Source organism: Heterocephalus glaber, unplaced genomic scaffold, assembly GCF_053883595.1.
Source record: "Heterocephalus glaber isolate CG9 unplaced genomic scaffold, H.glaber_assembly_v1.0 deba00000937, whole genome shotgun sequence".
Classification (NCBI taxonomy): domain Eukaryota; kingdom Metazoa; phylum Chordata; class Mammalia; order Rodentia; family Bathyergidae; genus Heterocephalus; species Heterocephalus glaber.
The window spans coordinates 15,322,025-15,341,594 of record NW_028258173.1 but is presented as its reverse complement, the minus strand read 5'-3'; the positions used below and the strand labels follow the sequence as shown (position 1 = coordinate 15,341,594).

The following is a 19,570-nucleotide window of genomic DNA, read 5'->3' as shown; positions in this document are numbered from 1 at the left end:
GGTGGGGTCCTCAGAGACCTCCCAACACTTCCAGAAGAAAGGGGGCCGCAGAAACCCTTTCTTCAGTGACATCCTTTCAAGGGATTTCACCAATGGGGACAAGCCTCCCTTGTTTCACAAAGTTTGGTTTGTTGTTGTTTTCCTTTGGGGAGGAAGTTTGGAAGCGGTACAGGAGGTGGTGGAGGGGAGCTTGGAGAAAAGAAGAAACAGAAAAGGAAACGACTCTGTCCCTCTCCGAAGGGTCCTCCACAAAGAGGGCTTGTTGAGAACAGTAGAGAAGGAGAGGAAAAGAAGCCAAGCCCAGGCTCAGGGGGTTCCCAAAAAGAGTTTGAACAGGGACCGCTGTGTCTCAGTTAGGCGCTCCCCAAAATGAAATGTAGATTTTGAAAAGATCTGACTGGCTCTCCTAATAGCAATGGATGTTAAAAAATGAACCAGGGGCTGGGGGTGTAATTCAGCGGTAGAGCACTTGCATAGCATGAGTGAGACCCCGGGTTCATGCCCCGGCACCTAAATAAATAAATACATAAATAAATAAATAAAATTTTTAAAAGGGATAATCTACAAAGCCTCCTTGAGAAAGATAATGGATGGACTTTACTGAAGAACAGGGCCTCCTGCTGAAAGACCTCCAACTAAAGCCAAGTCCAACTGGGATGAAGACTCCTATAGTGCCAACACCTCCCACATGCCCACCCGGCCTTAATTTCACTCAAAAATTCAAAAACAAACATTTACTGAGTACTTTCTATTCAGGGAAGAAAAAAGTTTCTGCCTCTCAATTTTCCAGTACAAGCAACTGCTGTACTAGAAGTAAAGCAAGAGTCTCAGGAGCCAAGCAAAAGTGAACGCCCTGGATTTGCTGTCCACACCATGAAGTGCCCAGAAATTGAGGCCAAGAGACACTTGACTGCTAGCAATGAGTGAGATGTTAGAGGGAATAGGGGAGCTGAGTTCTCTTCAGTAAGAGGCATGAAGAACTCAAAGGGGAGTGGGAAGCCTCAGGTCCTGGATGGAGGTAATCCCAGCCAGACCTGCATGCCATCTACAAAGGGTAAAATAAAATGCAAGCAGACGTCTCCATCAAAAATGGACAGCTCTGCAAGTCTGGCCTCAGTGGCAGTACCTGTGTTTCAAACTTCACTTGCAAAAGCATCTTCTGAGACTCTTACTACAGTGCAGACTCAGATCCAGAAAGTCTGGGATAGGAGCCTGAGATCCTGCATGTCTGACAAGCTCCCAGTGGATGCTATGCTGACGGCATGCAGCTCACAGATCACAGATAGTGCATTAGAATCACCAGGGTCCAGAAGGGATGCCTGACTCAGTCTGTCTGACAGTATCTGGCGCACTGATTCCCCCTTGCCAGTGCTTGTCTCTCCTCTTCTCAATTCAGAGATTTTGAAAGGACCCCAAACCTGGCTTGTGGCTCTCATTTTCAATCAGATATGTAGACCTAAAAAACTTAAGTCTCTGGAAACCTCAGTTTTGTCATCAGAAGCATGGGAATACAACGGCCTCAATGAATTGGTATAGAAACAGATTGTACTGAACTTGAAAGCACTTGGAGAAAAGATAGAACATAATAGTTATTTTGCATGCTGTTGTCTTAGTTTCTTTGAGGAAAAGTGAGGAGTTATTGTGTCCCAATACTCAAATTCCATAAATAATGATTGCATGCTAACTCCAGGGATGACTGTATTTTTTTAGTTTAGAGAGCTGTCTGTTTCTCCGTTAACTTCTCAAAGCCCAATTCTTTAACTGATGATTGACTTGTAATGGATTTTAGGTCCCATTGGTATCCCAGCCAGTACCTTGAAAAATTCTCCTAAAATAGGGCTGGGGATTTAGCTCAGTGGTTCTGCCACCAGCCTCGCAAGCGCGAGGTCCCAAGTTCTATCCCTAGTACCCTCCCCCAAAAAAACCCCAAATCAAAATTCTCCTAAAATTAGGAGCTTTAGATTCCTGGCACCATCTGACTTTTGATAAGGACCAACGAAGCAAACCTACACTTCCGTCCCTTCCATTCCTCCCCAATCCTGACAATCCTACCCTCCCAGGTGGAAACAAGGTTCTGCACTGCCAACTTGAACCTCTCTGTGTAATCAACAAAGCCCTGACTGTAGCAGAGGGCAACAGTTCTGCCAGTCACCAACAGATGGCATCAGTGGCCACACAGGGCACATCAGCCTGAGTCTCGGCCTTGTTCCTAAATCTGTCACCTTTGCTAAGTTTGAAATAGCAATGTCTGGTAAAACTTAGTGAAGGTGAAAAAACGAGGCGAAAATGCAAGCACCTTTGAGTAGTAAAATGAGCGCTGTGAAGGGAGTAAAGGCCCCCAAAGTCCCCTAGCTGTCTTAGGAAACAGCTTCACCAGCAACCAATTCCCACCCAGCTCAGTAGGAATCATGTTGGGTTTAGAACAAATGGGCTTTCAGAAGCTAACCTGTGAGAAGAGCTTCCGTGTCCCCGACTGTCATAACAACCATGTTGCCTCCAGCAGCCCACACGGAAACCACAGAGAAAGCAAAACAACCTTCCACCACGAAGCTAGGATATAAACACAGCAACACTTTTTAAAACCATCTCAGACTTTCTGCAAACCTGAACCCCACTTCTTCTTTAGTCACCTGGATTGTGTCCTAAGAGAACCACCCGTGTGCCCAGGAAGCGACGCCTGCCCTTACCCACTTCGGTAGCGCGCAGCACTGGGGAGGAGCTTAGCTCCCTCTACGGCAGAGCAACATGGGAAGGTCACGTTCTCGCTGTTCAAAGGTAACGGCCAGGGACCTTCTGGATTGCCAGGATGGCGTCTATTGCTCTAGATCAATGGTTCTCAGCATGAGGTGATTTAGCTCCTCAGGGGACAGTTGACCAGGCCTGGAGACACTTTGGTGGGCACTGCTGGGGGCACAGGAGAGGGAGCTCCTACAGGTAGAGGCCAGAGATGCTGTTAAATATCCTCCAGTGCACACGATTGCCCCTCATCCCAATTAATTATCTGGTCAAAATGTCAATAGTGCTGGCGTCCAGAAACAGGACTTCAGGGGCCAAGAATTTTGTCCAGTAAAATTAAAATTCCCAAAGTCAATTTCCCATTGCTGTCTCAGGAAACATCTTGACTGAGAAGACAAAAGCTAATTAACGGGAGAGCCTACAAATTCTCACTCCCGGCATCCAAATTGACCTTCCCAAGCTTTTCCCCACCACTCTTCCCCAGAATCTAAATTCTCCCTCACCACCTTCCCTTACATGACTCAGAGAGGCTGTTTTCCTAGTTTAAAAACATCTCTCAACCAAAGAATAAGATAATGTGCACCAGGCGAGGTAGTGCATGCCTATAATCCCAGCATTCAGGAGGCTGAGGCAGGAGGATCAGCGTGAGTTTGAGGCCATCCTGGGCTACACGGTGAGTTTGAGGCCAGCCTGAACTACATAGCGAGACCCTGTCTCAAAACAAACAAACAAAAAAGAATGAGATAAATATCCATGAGTCCATACTGATATAAATAAGTGATTAGATAAAGATGTAGTAAACATGTAATAAACACAGAAGGAATGAGAGACAGAAAAATCACCAAAAGAATACTATAGTAACAGTGGTTGCAGGCAGGATCTGCTGGTAGATGTTAAAAATCAGTGGACAAGGGCTGGGGATTTACCTCAGTGGTTCCGCTGCCTGCCTCGAAACCACAAGGTCCCGAGTTCAATCCCTGGTACAAAAAAAAAACTTACAAAAATCAGAGGACAAATCTTAGGAGTAAACAGAATACTCACACAGGCTCAAAGCATCTCTCCAAAATTATGTATTAATTATTGGAATGATTGTAGTTATGCCTACAAATTCCTTAATACTCCTCCTTCTAGGAGGTAAAGCTTAATCTTCCTTCCTTTGAATGTGAGCTGGATTTACTGACTCACTTCAAGTGAATACAATATGGAAACGGAAATGGTGCCTTTACAGTGGAGTTCTCTGGCAGGCAACACCTTGGTCAAATACTCAAGGTCAGCTTCCCCAGAGACTAGTCAGGTTGATGTTGTGTACCCCCGATATGATGCGGGGAGAGCGGATACAGTTCACCTCTGTGCTATTCTTCCCCCAAACCAAATTCCAGTCTAATGATCAAAAACAACAGACAATCCAAAAATTGAGAGGCATTGTACAAAATTCTCGACCAGTTTCAAAAGTATCAAAGTTGTGAAAAACAAGGAAAGAGAAAGAAATTGCCACACTTTGGAGATGACTGTGGAAGTGTGATGACTGTGTCCAATGTGAGATCCTAGTTACAACCTGGGACAGGAAAAAGACGTTAAAAAACTGACCCCCAAAAAGACAAAAAAACCCTGACAAAATCGGAATAAAGTTCAGAGTTTAGATAACAGTATTGTACTAATGTTAATGCCTTAATTCTGATGCATAGTTCCTAATTATATCTGATATTAACATTAGGGGAAGCTAGAGGGTATATGGGAGCTCTTTGTACTAGCTTCACAACTTTGCTATAAATCTAAAATTACTTTAAAATAAAAAAGCTTACAAGAAGCCAGACATGGTGGCACACACCTGTAACCCCAGCCACTCAGGAGGCTGAGACTGAAAGGTCACAAGTTCCAGCACAAAGTGGGCAAGTTGGTAAGACACTATCTCACAATGAAAAATAAAAATAAAAAGGGATGGGGATGTAGCCCAGTGGTAGAGCACTCCAGTACCACCAAATAACAATAACAACAACAGGCCAGGGATTTAGTTCAGTGGTTCTGCTGCCTGCTTCGCAAGCGAAAGGACCCAAGTTCGATCCTGGGTACCAAAAACCCCCCCCAAAAAACAACAACAATAACAACAACAATTAAAATGCTTAAAAGGGGAAAAATAACTCTCAAATGAAACAATTTCTCCAAAGACATGTATAAATAAATATTCATGCCAACTTTGCTCATAATCATCCAAAAACTGAAAACAATTCAAAAGTCCATCAATTGGTAAATGACTAGATTATGGTATCTCTTCAGAGAAATACTACTAAGCAATATAAAGAAACCAGCGGTACATAAAATATGGATGAATTTCACAGTCATTGGCAGATCAAAGAAGGCAGACACAATGCAATATTACTGCATTCTTGCATTGATAGGAAACTCTAGGAGGGCAAAACTTCAGTGACAAAAGCAGAGTGCTGGTTGCTTGGAGAGAGGGAACTGAAAGCAAAAGGTCAGGAGGAAATTTTCTGGGTGATGAAAGGTTCCATATCTTAGTGACAGGAATGGTTACATGTCTGGTTACATTTGTCAGAACTCATAAAGTTGTACACTTAAAATCAGTGAATTCACTTAAAATCCATAAAAATCATGTTCATATAAATAAAAGCTGCTTTCTAAAGGTCTCTGGGTCCTGGTGTTGCTTTATTCTGATCTCCCTGGGCCTCTTTATAGCTTTTGAGCCCTTGAATTTCCTCCCTCAGCTTGGTGGCTTTTGCTTTGTTTTATTTTCTTTCTTTCTTTTTTTTTTTTTTTTGGTACTGGGGATTGAACTCAGGTCCTTGTGCTTTCGAGGTAGGCGACGGCACCACTGAGCTACATCCCAGCCCTTGCTGTTTTATTTTCTGATACTTCCTCCAAGTCCCTAAACAGGGACAGAACAGAGAGGCAAGCAGGGCAGAAGAGGAAACTTGCTAATTCTGTGGAGGAACCCTGGGTCCAGGCTGAAGCAGAATCAATGAACTGAGCCACCCAGAAGGACAGCGTGTCTAGCAGGGTCCAGCTGCCTGCGATGGGAACTGACTGTGACCTGAGCTCACATGGGTGTGGCACCCACCAACACCACACTCTGCCAGGGAGGCTGACTGCACCAGGCTCGGACACTGAGGTGGTAACTAGACCAGTGCTTCTCACTCTGCAGCTGGTAGGTTGGTCCTGGGATTTGTAAAAACACAGACTTTATACGCAGTTGTAGCCAGCTCTGGGTAATGCTTTGTGGATGGCTAGAGGCCCACACTTTGAGTCTAGGATGGAGAGCACAGGGATGTGCAAGATATGTGCAGAGAGAGAGGAGCCTGCTCAGTCACAGGAATGGCTACACTTGGGAAGGGAGTTCTCAGTCCTTGAGCCATGCGAGGACCACCATAGGACAGAGACAAGGCACTCATGGGGGAACAGTGATCTTCTTACAACTATTACAGCCGTAGGGCCTGGAGGTAAGAAGCTTTGAGAAAAGGTTGGTCCAGACGGTCTCCCAGATTCCAGCCTCTTGCTTGCTCTTTGTCCTTTCTCATGGAAGCCACCTTTCATCCTGTGGCTTCGTCACCACCTCGCTGAGTGGCCTCCAAAGCCAGCTCTGACGCTGCATCCTGACCCTAGCATTTCTAACAGCTGGTAGATGTCTCCAGCTCAGCTACTGAACCTGAAACGATCTGTGTCCAAAAAGATCTGCCTGGGCCAGGGATCTAGCTCAGTGGTTCCGCCGTCTGCCTCACAAGCACAAGGTCCCGAGTTCGATTCCTGGTACCCAAAAAACCAAACAAACCAAAAAGACCTGCCTTCTACATTTGTTCCCCGCTGGAGCTTGGATTGAACAATTCCTGCACCTCTGAACAACTCTAAGCATTACTGGATAACCAAGACCTAGTAGTGTCCCTCTTGTGTCGCCTTCTTTAGTTTCTGTTGTAATCAATCGTTGGCCCAGTAGCTGTGAATTATGGGTAGGATTCGTTGTTAATCTCCATCTCCCTCACAGGCCAATAAATGGACAAAGGCTCTCTCTGCCCGGTGATCTGTTCCCTACATGGCCCAGCAGGAAGCCCAGGGCCTGACACACAATGCAAGATATGAAATGGCATCACAGGAATCCAGCTCTTATTAACACACTGGGAGTCCTAAACCTCCACATTAAGCACTACCTCAGGTCTAACATACTGTTGATTATTGATTTTTATCCACTGTCCTGAGATAGCTTTCTAGAAGATCAGGTTAACCTCTTTGGGGTTTTTTAGGTTTTGATTTGTTTTGTTTTGTTTTTTGGGTACCAGGGATCGAACTCAGTACCTTGTGTTTGTGAGGCAGGCATGGTGCCGCTGAGCTAAATCCACGGCCCTTAGGGGTTTTATTCTTAGATCATGAGTATATTTTGACACAATCTCCAAATGCAACATGCACCTGGTTGTGGCTGGCAGGTGGCTTTGCTTTTCAGACACAGAGCTTGGTGTTTGCCCTGGGTAAAAATAACTGGTAGAACAAATCTATTTGGGACACAAGAAAAGCAAAATGCATTCGATTCCTATAGGGACAGCAGGAAAGCAATACCTGGTTCCAAAATTGAGAGGTTTGCAACAGACCCTTGATCACCAACCAAGAAGGACCACTTCAAAAGCTTGTGACAACATCCACCAAGTCAACACCCTAATCATTGGGCCAGAATAAAGATGAAAAAGGTACATATGAAACCCCTCTCACCAGTCCACACTGCCCTCCCAAACCTTATACCCAGAAAGTCAAGTTCAAAAGGCATCTCCTAGGTGGCTCAGGGCCCTTTTCAGCTAAAATGGAAAAAAAGCAGCCTCCAGAAGGAGTCAAGGGGACCCTGAGCACCACAAGAGTGCTCAGTTATTATTTTGCAAAAGATAAGGTAAAACCTTGCTAATAGGAGAAACATACTTGTACAAAACCAGATTGATTACTGGATTCTTTGGGGCAGAAAGTTAATACTCACTGCTGAGGTCTATCTACCTGCAGGCGGCTCTCGAAGAAAATGATTGAAAGATGGACAAAGATAAAAGCATTCATCATCTCCCCACTCACCTTCCACCCAGCACCAGGCCACCACGCCTCCAGTGGCCCCGGTGGGTCCCGCTCAAGCCACAGATAGAGAAGGCATGGTGTGGGCCACTCTCTTCCCTGGGTTCAGCAGAGGCATTTTCCAATGAAAGGGGCTGACAACACTGAAGACAAATGGCAAGAGGAGCACTTTGAAGAGGGGCACCTGCAGGACTGCTGGATTCTGCTAACAGGAGGAGCTGGAAAGAAGCTAATGCCCGGCTCACCTCTCTTTGCAGCCTTGGCTAATGCTGAGGTCGGGCCCTGGATCCCTTCACCAGACACTGGTTACTGTGAATGTTGGCAGCTGCTGGGCCCTAGCTGCCAATGGGAGCCTGAAGTTCAGTCTTCTCCTTTCCTGCTCACTTCTCCTGACTCCACTGCCCACCCCATGCAAACTCTCTGTGAGAATCCCTTGACATCTAGGGAACCTGACCCCAGATACTGTGAGTTAAGCTGCCATGACATTTTGGAGCACTTAGTAGATCCTGGGAAGAGAATTTCCAGGTGGAGGTCTGAAGCACTCCCATCCAGAGAGCAAGGCAGAGAAGCCTCAGACTGAGCGGGTGCGCTGAGGCCCAGAGGTGAGGCTGGTTGGCCTGTTCTGTCTCATACAGACTGGATGAAGGCCGTCCAGAGCAGGTGCTTTGCCTTCCTGGGTGACAGATTGTTCTGGTTGAGATGGGAAATATCTCCCAAAAGTCTCGTGTGTTCAGAGGCAAATGGCTCATGAGAGCACTAACCTCATCCATGGATTCATGGATGGACTACTGGGAGGTGAGGCCTAGTCGAAGGGTGTTGGCGACTGGGACCACCTGTTTGTTTTTTTTGTTTTGGTACCGGGGATCAAACTTGGGTCCTTGTGCTTGCGCAGCAGGCGGCGAAACCACTGGGCTAAATCCCCAGCCCTGGACCCGTCCTTTTTTAGGGTACCTTTCTTCTCCATCTCTTCCCAACTTTTTCTACTTCCTGGCTGCTGTGAGGTAGACAGCTTTCCTCTACCTTGATGTTTCTGCCTTGGAGCCAGCTGAACCTTTTCTCCTTTACATTGTGTATGTCAAGTATTTGGTCACAGGGACAAAAGCTCAACCATCTTCTATAAAGAATTTATAACAAAAGACTGATTTTGCTACTTTCTGGACATTCTACACCCAAGTTGGGCACAACTCAACACTAGCAGTCAAATCACCCGATTCATTTATAAGGCACTTATGTCTTTCAACCAGATGCCTATGTGCTTTCACACTGGCACTACCATCATGGTACAGGCTTTCCTTTGGGCTTGTACAGATGATGATGCACCTCTGTGGGAGAGCACTTGCCTGGATTCCATCCCTAGCACCAAAGAAAAAAAAGTCACAGTATTATAGTAAATGGATTCAGAATTCAAAGCACACCTCTGTGACCTAACTAGCAGTAACTTACTAGTCCAAGTACTTGATCCTTTTTTTGAGACAGGATTTCACTGTGTAGTTTAGGCTGGCCTTGAACTCACTGTATAGCCCAAGCTGGCCTTGAACTTGCAGCAATCCTCCTGCCTCAGCCTCCCAAGTGCTGGGATTATAGGCATGCACCACCACACCTGGCCCCAAGTACTTGAATCTTCAGCAAAGTAACTTAAAAGCCAAAGAATTGTAAAATAATGGCCCCAAACAGCCTAAGAATTTTATTAAACTTACAATGCTGTGCTTCTTTTGTGCAATTTTAAATGAGCTTTTAAATGAGCTTTCATAAATCTTCACCCGGTCCACTGTGTTTCAGATGTTGCATTTAGGACAATGTTCAAAAATTTTTATGGGGCTAGTTCTATGGTTGCCATTCCAATTTACCATCCTTCCTTTTCTGACTTCCTTTTGGAGTTCACCAGCCTATGAGTCCTTGAGGACTGAAAAACCAATGAATTAATCAAAGGAAAAATGTTCTGTTTCCCCCATTTAGAAATTCGTTGAAATATAGATGAAGTCCATCATGAACAGCAGGACGTTCCGAGAAAGCCATCAGCCTAAATGCCTTTATGAATAACTATTATGTTAGGAGCTCAAAGGATCTTACATCTCAGCTAGATGCATAATCAAGCTACCAAGGAGCACTGAGAAGCAAACGAATATAACACAGGTCTATATGTCTTTCTGTGCGCATGTGAACACATGAAATATCTATTCACTTTTACCACTGTAGGTACACTCCACAGCTTCTCCTGATAGCCGTGATGATTCTTTTTTTGGTACCAGGGATCAAACTCCCAACCTTGTGCTTCCAAGGCAGGTGCGACGCCACTGAGCTAAATCCCCAGCCCCTCCATGATGATTCTTGACCCTAAGTCAAGGACGTTCTGAAAAATGAATTTGCTTGTTCAGACTTCCGTACTATGTGAAATACGAAATGATTACTGCATAAAGTCCACATCCGGCTTCACGTGTAAGAACTGGTAGATTTGGCTTAGGGAAAGCTGAATCAGTGTTGCCACAAATGCAGACTATGAAAATACATCACAGGAATTCAATTAAGAGACTAATCTGTGCCGCAAAGCAATAATTAAAAAAAAAAAAACCTGAAAAATTTTAAGCTTTTAATTCCCTTCTTCTGCCAATCAGAGACAGAAAGAGAGAAATGCAATCAGCATTCATCTTTCTTTAGCTACACAAAAGTATTCAGAAGCCTGAGCCAGGCACACTGGTACCTGTAATCCCGGCTATTCAGGTGGCTGAGTCAGGAAGATCCCAAGTTTAAGGTCAGCCTGAGCAATTTAACAAGATCCTGTCTCAAAACTAAAAAATAAAAAGAGGTGTCTCAAAAATAAGAAAATAAAATGTAGCTCTGTGGTAAATTGCCCCTGAGTTTGATACCCAGTACAAAAAAATTAGTTTTTATTAAGTCTGAAGTACTACAGGATGCTTGTGGCTTTAAAATATACAAATCCTGGGCCGGGGATTTAGCTCAGTGGCTCTACGCCTGCCTTGCAAGTGCAAGGTCCTGAATTCAAACCCTAGTACCAAAAAATTTAAAAAATAACGGGCCAGGGATTTAGCTCAGTGGTTCTGCTGCCTGCCTTGCAAGTGCAAGGTCCTGAGTTTGATCCCTGGTACCAAAAAAAAAAATTTTTTTTAATAAAAAACATACAAATGCTAAAGATCATCAGTATATTATTATCCATGCCATAATACATTAAACACAATCTATATATTTGCCCATAATTATTTAGTACTCAAACTACTGTAGTCTTTGGAGTGGGGGAGTATCAGGGATCGAACTTGGGACCTTGTACTTGCAAGGCAGGTGGCGGAACCACTGAGCTAAATCCCCAGCCCAATACTGTGTCTTTTTTTAAAAAATGAACCGATTATGAATATCATTAGTTTGAGTAAATAATTTCTCTGACTCTATCTCATTTACATGAAAGCAGTATTCTTTTCCCAGCAAAAGAAATATACTTGCAAAGTGTCTACTCTGTGGTACTCTTGTCTAGGTCACTCTACCCTTAACCACATAACAGAAAAAAAGAAAAGGAAAAGAAAAAAGCTAAGTCCATGCCTCCTCCCATCCTAAACAGAACTCATTTCCTGGTCAAAAGACCAAGCAAATGAAAATGCAACCAACAGCACAGTTTTCTTTAAATTTGAGACATATGTTGCAAAAGCAAGTGGAATGTGTGAACTGGGCATGGAACACACTTATAATCCCAGCTGAAGCAGGAGGATCACAAATTCGTGGCTAACCTGGGCAACACTGTTTAGTGAGACTCAAAAAGAAAACAAATTAGAGGGCTGGGATTTAGCTCAGTAGTTCCGGTGCCTGGCTCTCAAGTGCACAAGGTCCCGAGTTCGATCCCCATACCAAAAAAGAAAAAGAAAAAGAAAACAAATTAAAAGGGGCTAAGGATGGGCTGGGGATTTAGCTCAGTGGTTCTGCCACCTACCTTGAAAGTGCAAGGTCCCATGTTCGATCCCCGGTACCAAAAAAAAAAAGGGCTAAGGCTGTAGCTCAGTATAAAGGCCCTGGGTTTAATCTCCAGTACCAAAAAGAAAAAAGAACAAAAGAAAGAAGGGAGGAGAGAGGGGAAGAAAAGAGAAAAGAGAAGGAAAGGGAACATTCATAGCCCAGGAAAGAAACAGCAGAGCCCTCTGTGAGGCGCAGGAAGTGGACAGAGCCTGTTGCAATGCTGGCTGTGGGGCTGGCTAGCTCTATGATGCCGAGCAGGGCACAAGCACCTTCAGTCTTTATAAAGTTACAACACTGGAGTAAAGACTCTAAGGTCTATCTATACCTTAGAGTCAAACTTCTAAGATTTTATGACAATCTCTTCAAACTCTGGGAATTGCCATGGCTCAAAGACACGGATCCTGACTCTGAAAGCAGCACCACGGTAACCGGAAAAGGTTGGTTCATCCTTCTCCAACACAATGGAATGAGTCTGGAGAAAAACAGGAAAGGCTCGTCCTGTGTGATAAGTGTGTAGTCCCATCAAGTGAAAGGAGAGGCCCTATTTTATTAGCTCAGTAGCTTTCATCTAACATAAACCAGACCTACGCAGGCACTGCCCCAAAGCTGTAGGGCCTATTACGGATTTGACTCAAGTAGGAAGATTCTAGAAGCAGTTTCCAAACTTATAGAATATATTTGAGTTCCACTTGAGAAATCTGAAATACCAATGGAACTTGCTCTTTTCCTACTCCCTGTTGAAGGTAGAAGACAGCAAGAGTTCTGAACCCTTGAACAGGAGTGAGGGAGAAGAACCAGACCAAGGAGAACCTTCTGCCACCTCACACTGCTTAGCCACCTGTAACCAGCCACTGGCCAGGCATGGAGAATCAATAAGCACTCACAGTGACAGACAATGCTGGGTGCAGAATATCTGCCACAAGTAATAAATCACTTCATTGAGGTTTATCTTTTTAGCAGAGCACAGTGGATTATACCCATGCATCGCTTCAACTTCTTTTTCTGCCTTGTTGACAAAGGACAAATTGAGAAGAATGGGGAGAAAAAACAGAAGAGCTACTACCAGGTCTGAGTACTGTAAAAAATAATAACGATAAGACAATCTTTTTGTTAGTTTGTTTTCTAGGCAGCCATTTGAACAATCCTACAGAGCTACCTGGATTTACCAAAGAAGTTACCATGGATTAGAAAATAAAGTTAACTTTCTTTCAACCCCTCAGGAAATGCTATATATCTGCAGTGGCAACAGGTTCTCCCACATTTTGCTTTTCTAAATTAATGGGTTTGGGCTGGGGATTTAGCTTAGTGGTTCTGCTGCCTGCCTCACAAGCTCAAGGTCCCGAGTTCGATCCCTGCTACCAAAAAAATAAATACAATAATGGGTGAGCTATGGCTTTCACTAATGACACTGCTCAGAAAAAACTGGTCCACCGACAACCATGAAGCCCAGAACTCAATGAGGCAAATGGGACTGTCAGTTCAGCAATATGGCAGCAAACAACACCAAACTCTTTGCAAACACCTAAGAACACTGGGTAAAATACAGCCTGAAGAAAAAAAGGGGAAACAGTGAAAGTGGGCGTGCTGCTTCTGAGAGCCCTTTGAGTAATTTACAGATTTGCATTTCAAAATCCAAGTAGACAAAGGAGATGAAACTTTAGGCCCCTCTAAGGTAAAGAATAGGAACTAAAACCCCATAAGAATCAAATCAGGATGCCCTAAGGGATGTTTCTTCAGTGAAAACAAAGAGAAAGGGAAAAAACTTACGGCCTAGAACTGAGAATAATTTTGTGTCCCTGAGCAGGAAGTGGAAAAACAACAATAACAAAAACTCTTCCCTGAGAAACAGATATTCCAAATCTGAGCCTTAAGCAGGGGGATCCAGGAGGCTACACACTAAGAAACTGGCAGGAACACTGGCTCCATGCCAGCCATATGCCTAGGATCTCTAGATGAAGCAGTGCAAATTGTGCTGCAGGGCCCTACTGTCAGGGTTCACGAGGCTCCAACAGGTAAAAGTAATCCTCCTCCTCCTCCTCCTCCTCCTCCTCCTCCTCCTCCTCCTCCTCCTCCTCCTCCTCCTCCTCCTCCTCCTCCGCCCAAAGTCATTTTGGAAGAAAATTAAAAATTATACTGAAAGCAGAAAATAGGCACAACAAACAAGATTCTTGAGGAACTTGGGATAATAAAATTAAAATTTGGAAAAGAAACTATTGTAAAGTCAAAAGGTAAGGTAAGTAGCAGATGAGACAAAAATGAAAGAATTAAGTAAAATGGAAGATAGATCTTAAGAAATTACCCAAAGGGCATAAGACAGGTAAAAGGAGTAAAAGAATAGACAAAAGATAAAAATAAAATTTTAAAGGATGAGAAAATAGTTAAAAGCACAGAAAATACAACAAGAAAGTCACAGACATTTTGTACAAGAAGCAGGTGTTGAAGATGGAGGTACCGCGTGTGTCTGGGCCCCCCAAGAGGCAGATGCCAGGAGAGTGCGCTGGGGAAACATCTACGAAGGAAGAGCAGGAGGAAGCAGAAGGGACAGCCTTCAGCCCAGGCTGCAGGTACACGGTCAGGAGAGAGAAGAAAGGAGCCTCAGGCCGGAGATTTAGCTCAGCGGTTTCGCCGCCTGCGCCTGCCTCGAAAGCACAAGGACCCGAGTTCGATCTCCGGTACCAAAAAAAAAAAAAGAAAGAAAAACAAAGCCTCAGTGGGAAGAGACTTCCCAAAATGCAGTTGCAAGAACGACTCGGGGCTGGGGACGTAGCTCAGTGGAGAGCGCTTGCCTAGCATGCACAGGTCCCTGCATTCTGTCCTCGGTGCTACAAAAAAAAAAAGAAAAGGAAAGTAAGTTTTTGGAAACGCTGATGGAGACTCCTTGACACAAAGTCTCGGGAAAGGAGTCCTGCTTCCTTCAGGAACTGGAAAACACTGTCATCCTTTCATGCTCAGCCATCAGCCAAGGGACTTGGGCTGAGTGAACCTTGAGATGTGGCATCTGGGGCTGTCAGTCAACCCTGCTTCCCGCAGCAGGAGACTGAGCGCCACAATTTTATGGCTGTCACAAAGAAGAAGAAGCACTTTTTCCCTTTTAAACAGGGTCTCACTAAGTCACTAAGTTGCTGAGGCTGGGCTCCAACTTGTGCTTCTCCTACCTCAAGCCTCCCAGAGTGCTGGGATTACAGGCGGGTGCCACCATACCTGGCTCAGAAGCAATATTTTATTTTATTTATGTTTTTTGGGTACCGGGGATCGAAATCAGGTCCTTGAGCTTGCGAAGCAGGTGGCGAAACCACTAAGCTAAACCCCCAGCCCCAGAAGCAATATTTTAAAGATAACACTTGGAAATTTTTCAGAATCGTGAAGACCATACACTCTCTAAAAAGAATCCCATCTTCTGAGCAGAAAAATAAACATAAAGCCATACACACAGTAGTGAGACTACAGAACACCAAAGACAACAAGAAACCCAGAGAGACAGGCCGGGGATTTAGCTCAGTCGCAGGCTCAAGGACCTGAGGTCGATCCCCGGTACCAAAAGCCAAAGAGACATGAAAAGACTGTCAGAAGACTGCTCACAAGACAAATTAAATGATGTTTTCTGAGGCTCAGGGAAGATTCTGCACCTAGCTAAAAGACAATTAGTGAAAGGCAAAGGCAAAAAAAGATGTTTCAAATCAGTACCAAGACTTCTACTATTCACAGGCTTTTGCTAAAAAATGCACTAAAAGATATATTTCTAAAAAATAAAACCTGTATATAGAAAACTGATGAATAAAGACAGTGGGAAAAAATACACACACTTATGTTGGGTTGTACAAAGCAGCAAAAATAATAGTAAATAAAATACAAATGCCCAATAAAATACTCAAAAGAGAGAAAAGTTAAAATATTAAATAAAAACAAGGGCCAGGGATTTAGCCCAGTGGTTCCATCGTCTGCCTTGAGAGCGCAAGGTCCTGAGTTTGATCCTGGGTACAAAAAAAAAAAAAAATTAAATAAAAACAAAATGAACTGGGGGTGGGGTGTAACAGGAGTTAATTTGAGACTGCTCCTTAAGTACAGACATTAAACATTTAAAGGTAACAAAATCAGGAGGGAGGATTGATGAAACTCAATTCAATAGGACTCAGGAAATAATAAAAAGTGGATGAAATGGGAAATAGCATGAAATAAAATGATTTTTAAAACACCAACAGTTACTATAATTGCAGCCAGGCATGGTGGTTGGTGCATGCCTGTAATCCCAGCACTTGGGAGGCTGAGGCAGGAGGACAGCTGGGAGTTTAGAGGACAACCTAGGCTACATAGTGAGTTCAAGGCCAATCTGAACTATATAAGGAGATCCTGTCTCAAAAAAAAAAAAAAAAAGAAAAAAGTATGCACTAGTATGTAGCTGAGTTAAGTCTAATGGCAAAGAATGTAAACCAACTTTAATGCTGTTGGAAACTGCTTTTAATGCATTTGTATAACGGAATAGATACATTCATTAAAATACAAGAATATTAACAACAATATTATATACAAACAAGTGAAATAGATACCAAACAATATGCATAGCATGGGCTTGGGTTTTATCTTAAAAAGTAGTACTGGCATGGTGGCACACACCTGTAATTCCAGCACTCTGGGAGGCTGAGTACAAGGAAGCCTGGCTATCTGACAAGGTCAAGGCCAGCCTGGAACATAACAAGACCTTATTTCAAAGAAAAGAGGAGAGACGAAAATGCATGTGTATTGTGTACACAGACAACAGGCAGGCGGGACAGAGTACAGAGCAAAGTGTAAATGATGAGGCATCTGTAGATGGTGGAGATTCTGAACAACTTGTTTTATTGTGCTTTTCTGTTTTCCAAGTTCCCCGAGGTGAGCATATGGTACTTTGCAATTAGAGAAAAAAGCAATCATTGCTTCTAAGTGGCAGCAATTCCAGTGTGTGGGCTCATGTGGGGTCCACAGGCTGTATCTGCAGCCCACAGCCAGCCAGCCCCCATGTGTGTCCTGCCTATGAGTTAGGAATGGTTTTACATTTCAAATGGCAAAAAAATACATCGAAAAAAGAATAAAATTTACAATATGCCATTCCTGGCATTTGTGTCTAATCTTTGCAACAATCCTGTGAGCTGAGCCTAGTGGCACAAGTCTGTAATCCCAGCATTCTGGGAGGCTGAGGCAGGAGAATCACAAGCGCAAGCCTAGATGATGTAAAAAGACACTGTCTCCAAAAAACCAAGAAGCCCTCTCCAAGCTATGGCCTTGACCTGCTCCCCCATGTGCAGAGTTCTTCAGTACCATAAATGCAAATCCAGACAGCACATTCCGGTGAATTCTTAGGAGAGACCAACCGCTGTGTTTCAGCGAAGCTTCACAGGAACATGAGGCCACCTTTCCACCATGATGACAGCAACACTAACTCTGAGCTTCCAGTTAAGCAAAATGTTATCCTCCCCCAAAGCACTCCACTTCTCCCTTCAGTAGATGGCTACTACTGAAAATTGCACCCAATTATGATTATGTTTTGAATTTCATCAATAAAACATGGAGATTTGTTTTGTCTCTCATCACATAAAAGCCTATACAATGTCCTTAATGCTGTCTCTTGGCCCTAAAGGCCTAAAATATTTACTGGCCCTTTACAGCAAATGTTTGCAGATGCTCAGCTCTGATCAACACAGAGAAAGAAGGGAGGGGAAGGGAGGCCTGCAGTCAGCATGGATGGAAATTCCCCACCTGGGAGCCAGAGCCCAATAACCCATAGTGCTCTCCTGGGCTGCACCTCGGGCTTGGAGTCCCTGAGATTGAGTGTCTCCATCTCCTATGCTGTCTATACTTTCTCCATTTACCTCTCACTGAGGTGTGGACAAAACAAAGAAAGAGTAAAATTTAATTTAGTCAAGTTTGTCACTTCTTAGAAGATTCGGCAAAAAATTTGTTCAGGGGAAATGAGTTTTATATCCTCTCAGGAGTCAATGTATTGGTGTTTTCTGTCATCTAAAGTAAGTGAGGACTGGCCATTCCGACATATGAAGTGTCAGTTTATTTTTTCATTCAACAAACCCTAAGGATTTACCATGCACTCTGCTTGGTGGCACAGTTCTGGAATAGTCAGCTAGTTAGACCAGCTCACACATGATCACAAGACATATATATATTTATATATTTCACAAAGCCTTCTATAATTAAAAGCAGTCTTTTACATGTACAGGAAATGCTAAGTAAAACCACAGCGAGATACCACCACACACCCATTAGAATAGCTGTCACCAAAAGGACAGACAATCCCAAGTACTGGTAAGGATGTGGCAAAGCCAAAACCCTCATACACAGCTGTCAGAACATAAAATACAACTGCTACTTTGGAACACAGCCTCACCATTTCTATGAAAGTGAAACATACATTGAACACATGACCTAGCAGTTACCCAAAAAGAAAGAAAATGTGTCCACATCAAGATGTTATATACAAATGATTGTAAAAACACTAGTCACCACTGCCCCAAATTGGAAACAACCCAAATATCCACCAACAGGTGACTGAGTAAATACAACGTTGTGTATCCACACAATGGAATACTATTCAGCAATAAAGAAGAGCCAACTCCTGATACATTCAACAACATCAAGGATGAAGAAACTTTAGGGGCTGACAGAAAGTACTGCTGGGTGGTGGTGGTGATTCTGGGTGGTGATGGATTTACTAAAACTTATCGTTCACTTAAAAAGGGTGTTTATAATATTCACAAGGCTGTTTAAAATAAAACTAGAAGAGCAAAGGAGCAGCTGGGCACTAGGGCATACACCTGTAATCCCAGCTACTCAGAGGCTGAGGCAGGAGGGTCACAAGTTTGAGGGCAGCAGGTGAATATGGCAAGACCCTGTCTTAAAATATAAGGGGCTAGAAAATATATATATATATATATTTATATAAGGGGCTGGGGCCGGGGATTTAGCTCAGTGGTTCCACTTCCTGCCTTGCAAGCGCAAGGTCCCGAGTTTGATCCTGGTACCAAAAAAAAAAAAAAAAAAAAAAAATGGCTGAGGGAGAAGCCTAGTGGTAGTGTGTACCCAGCAGGCACTAGGCCCTGGGATTTATTCTCAGAAGCAACAAAAGCAATAACAAAAAGGAGCAAAGGAGCAGCAGCCTAGGTAAAAGAAAGGAAGGCTTCAGAAGAAGAGGTTTTGAGTGGTAATAAGTGGGACATTTAGTTGAGCCAGAGATTTAACTGTGTGCAAAGGCAAGAAGACGTGAGAACTCAGGTGGCCTTTAGGGACAGAAGAGGGACATGTGACCCTGGCAGGCAGGATGCACTGAAGAGGAAGACGCATGAGAAAACAGGAGGCTTTGCTGAGGGGTTGGTATTTCACCTCATAAATGATGGAAGTCAGTAAAGAATTTCAGGCATGAATGACAAATTTTAGTTTTAGAGGGCTGAGATGTAGTTCTATGGTACAACACTTGTCTAGCATGTGCAGGGCCCCAGGTTCCATTCCCAGTGCCACCAAAGCTAAATTTGATGATAATGTGAAAAAATGATGACTTAGAGACAAGGAAAAAAAATACACACAGATGAAAGGGAGATCATAGCAAAGAGGGTGGAGGCAAAATCCAAAGACACTTGGAAAATAGGACCAACTGCAGTAGTTCTTCCTGACCTGCAGTTTCAGCTACGCACAGCCCAAAAACATTCTATGACAAATTCCAGAAGTACACCATCCACAAGTGTAAACTGCAGGCTATTCTGAGTGACAGGGTGAAATCTTCTGCAGTCCCACTCCAACCCACAGGGCCTGAATCATTCTTACACCCAGCAGATCCACGCTGTAC

General features: G+C 43.8%; 1 protein-coding gene and 1 long non-coding RNA gene across 2 annotated transcripts in view; both read right to left on the bottom strand.

Annotated features, from left to right (window-relative positions):
• Positions 1–13,806, bottom strand: part of LOC110346824 (uncharacterized) — a 32,001-nt gene extending 18,195 nt beyond the window's left edge. The window contains exons 1-2 of the long non-coding RNA XR_002391076.2: positions 2,631–13,806; positions 2,447–2,550 (exon numbers count right to left, since the gene is read on the bottom strand). This is a non-coding gene — a long non-coding RNA (uncharacterized LOC110346824). The remainder of the gene's footprint in view (positions 1–2,446; positions 2,551–2,630) is intronic.
• Pitpnc1 (phosphatidylinositol transfer protein cytoplasmic 1) overlaps positions 1–19,570 on the bottom strand; it is a 273,815-nt gene that overhangs the window by 201,531 nt on the left and 52,714 nt on the right. The window lies entirely within an intron of this gene.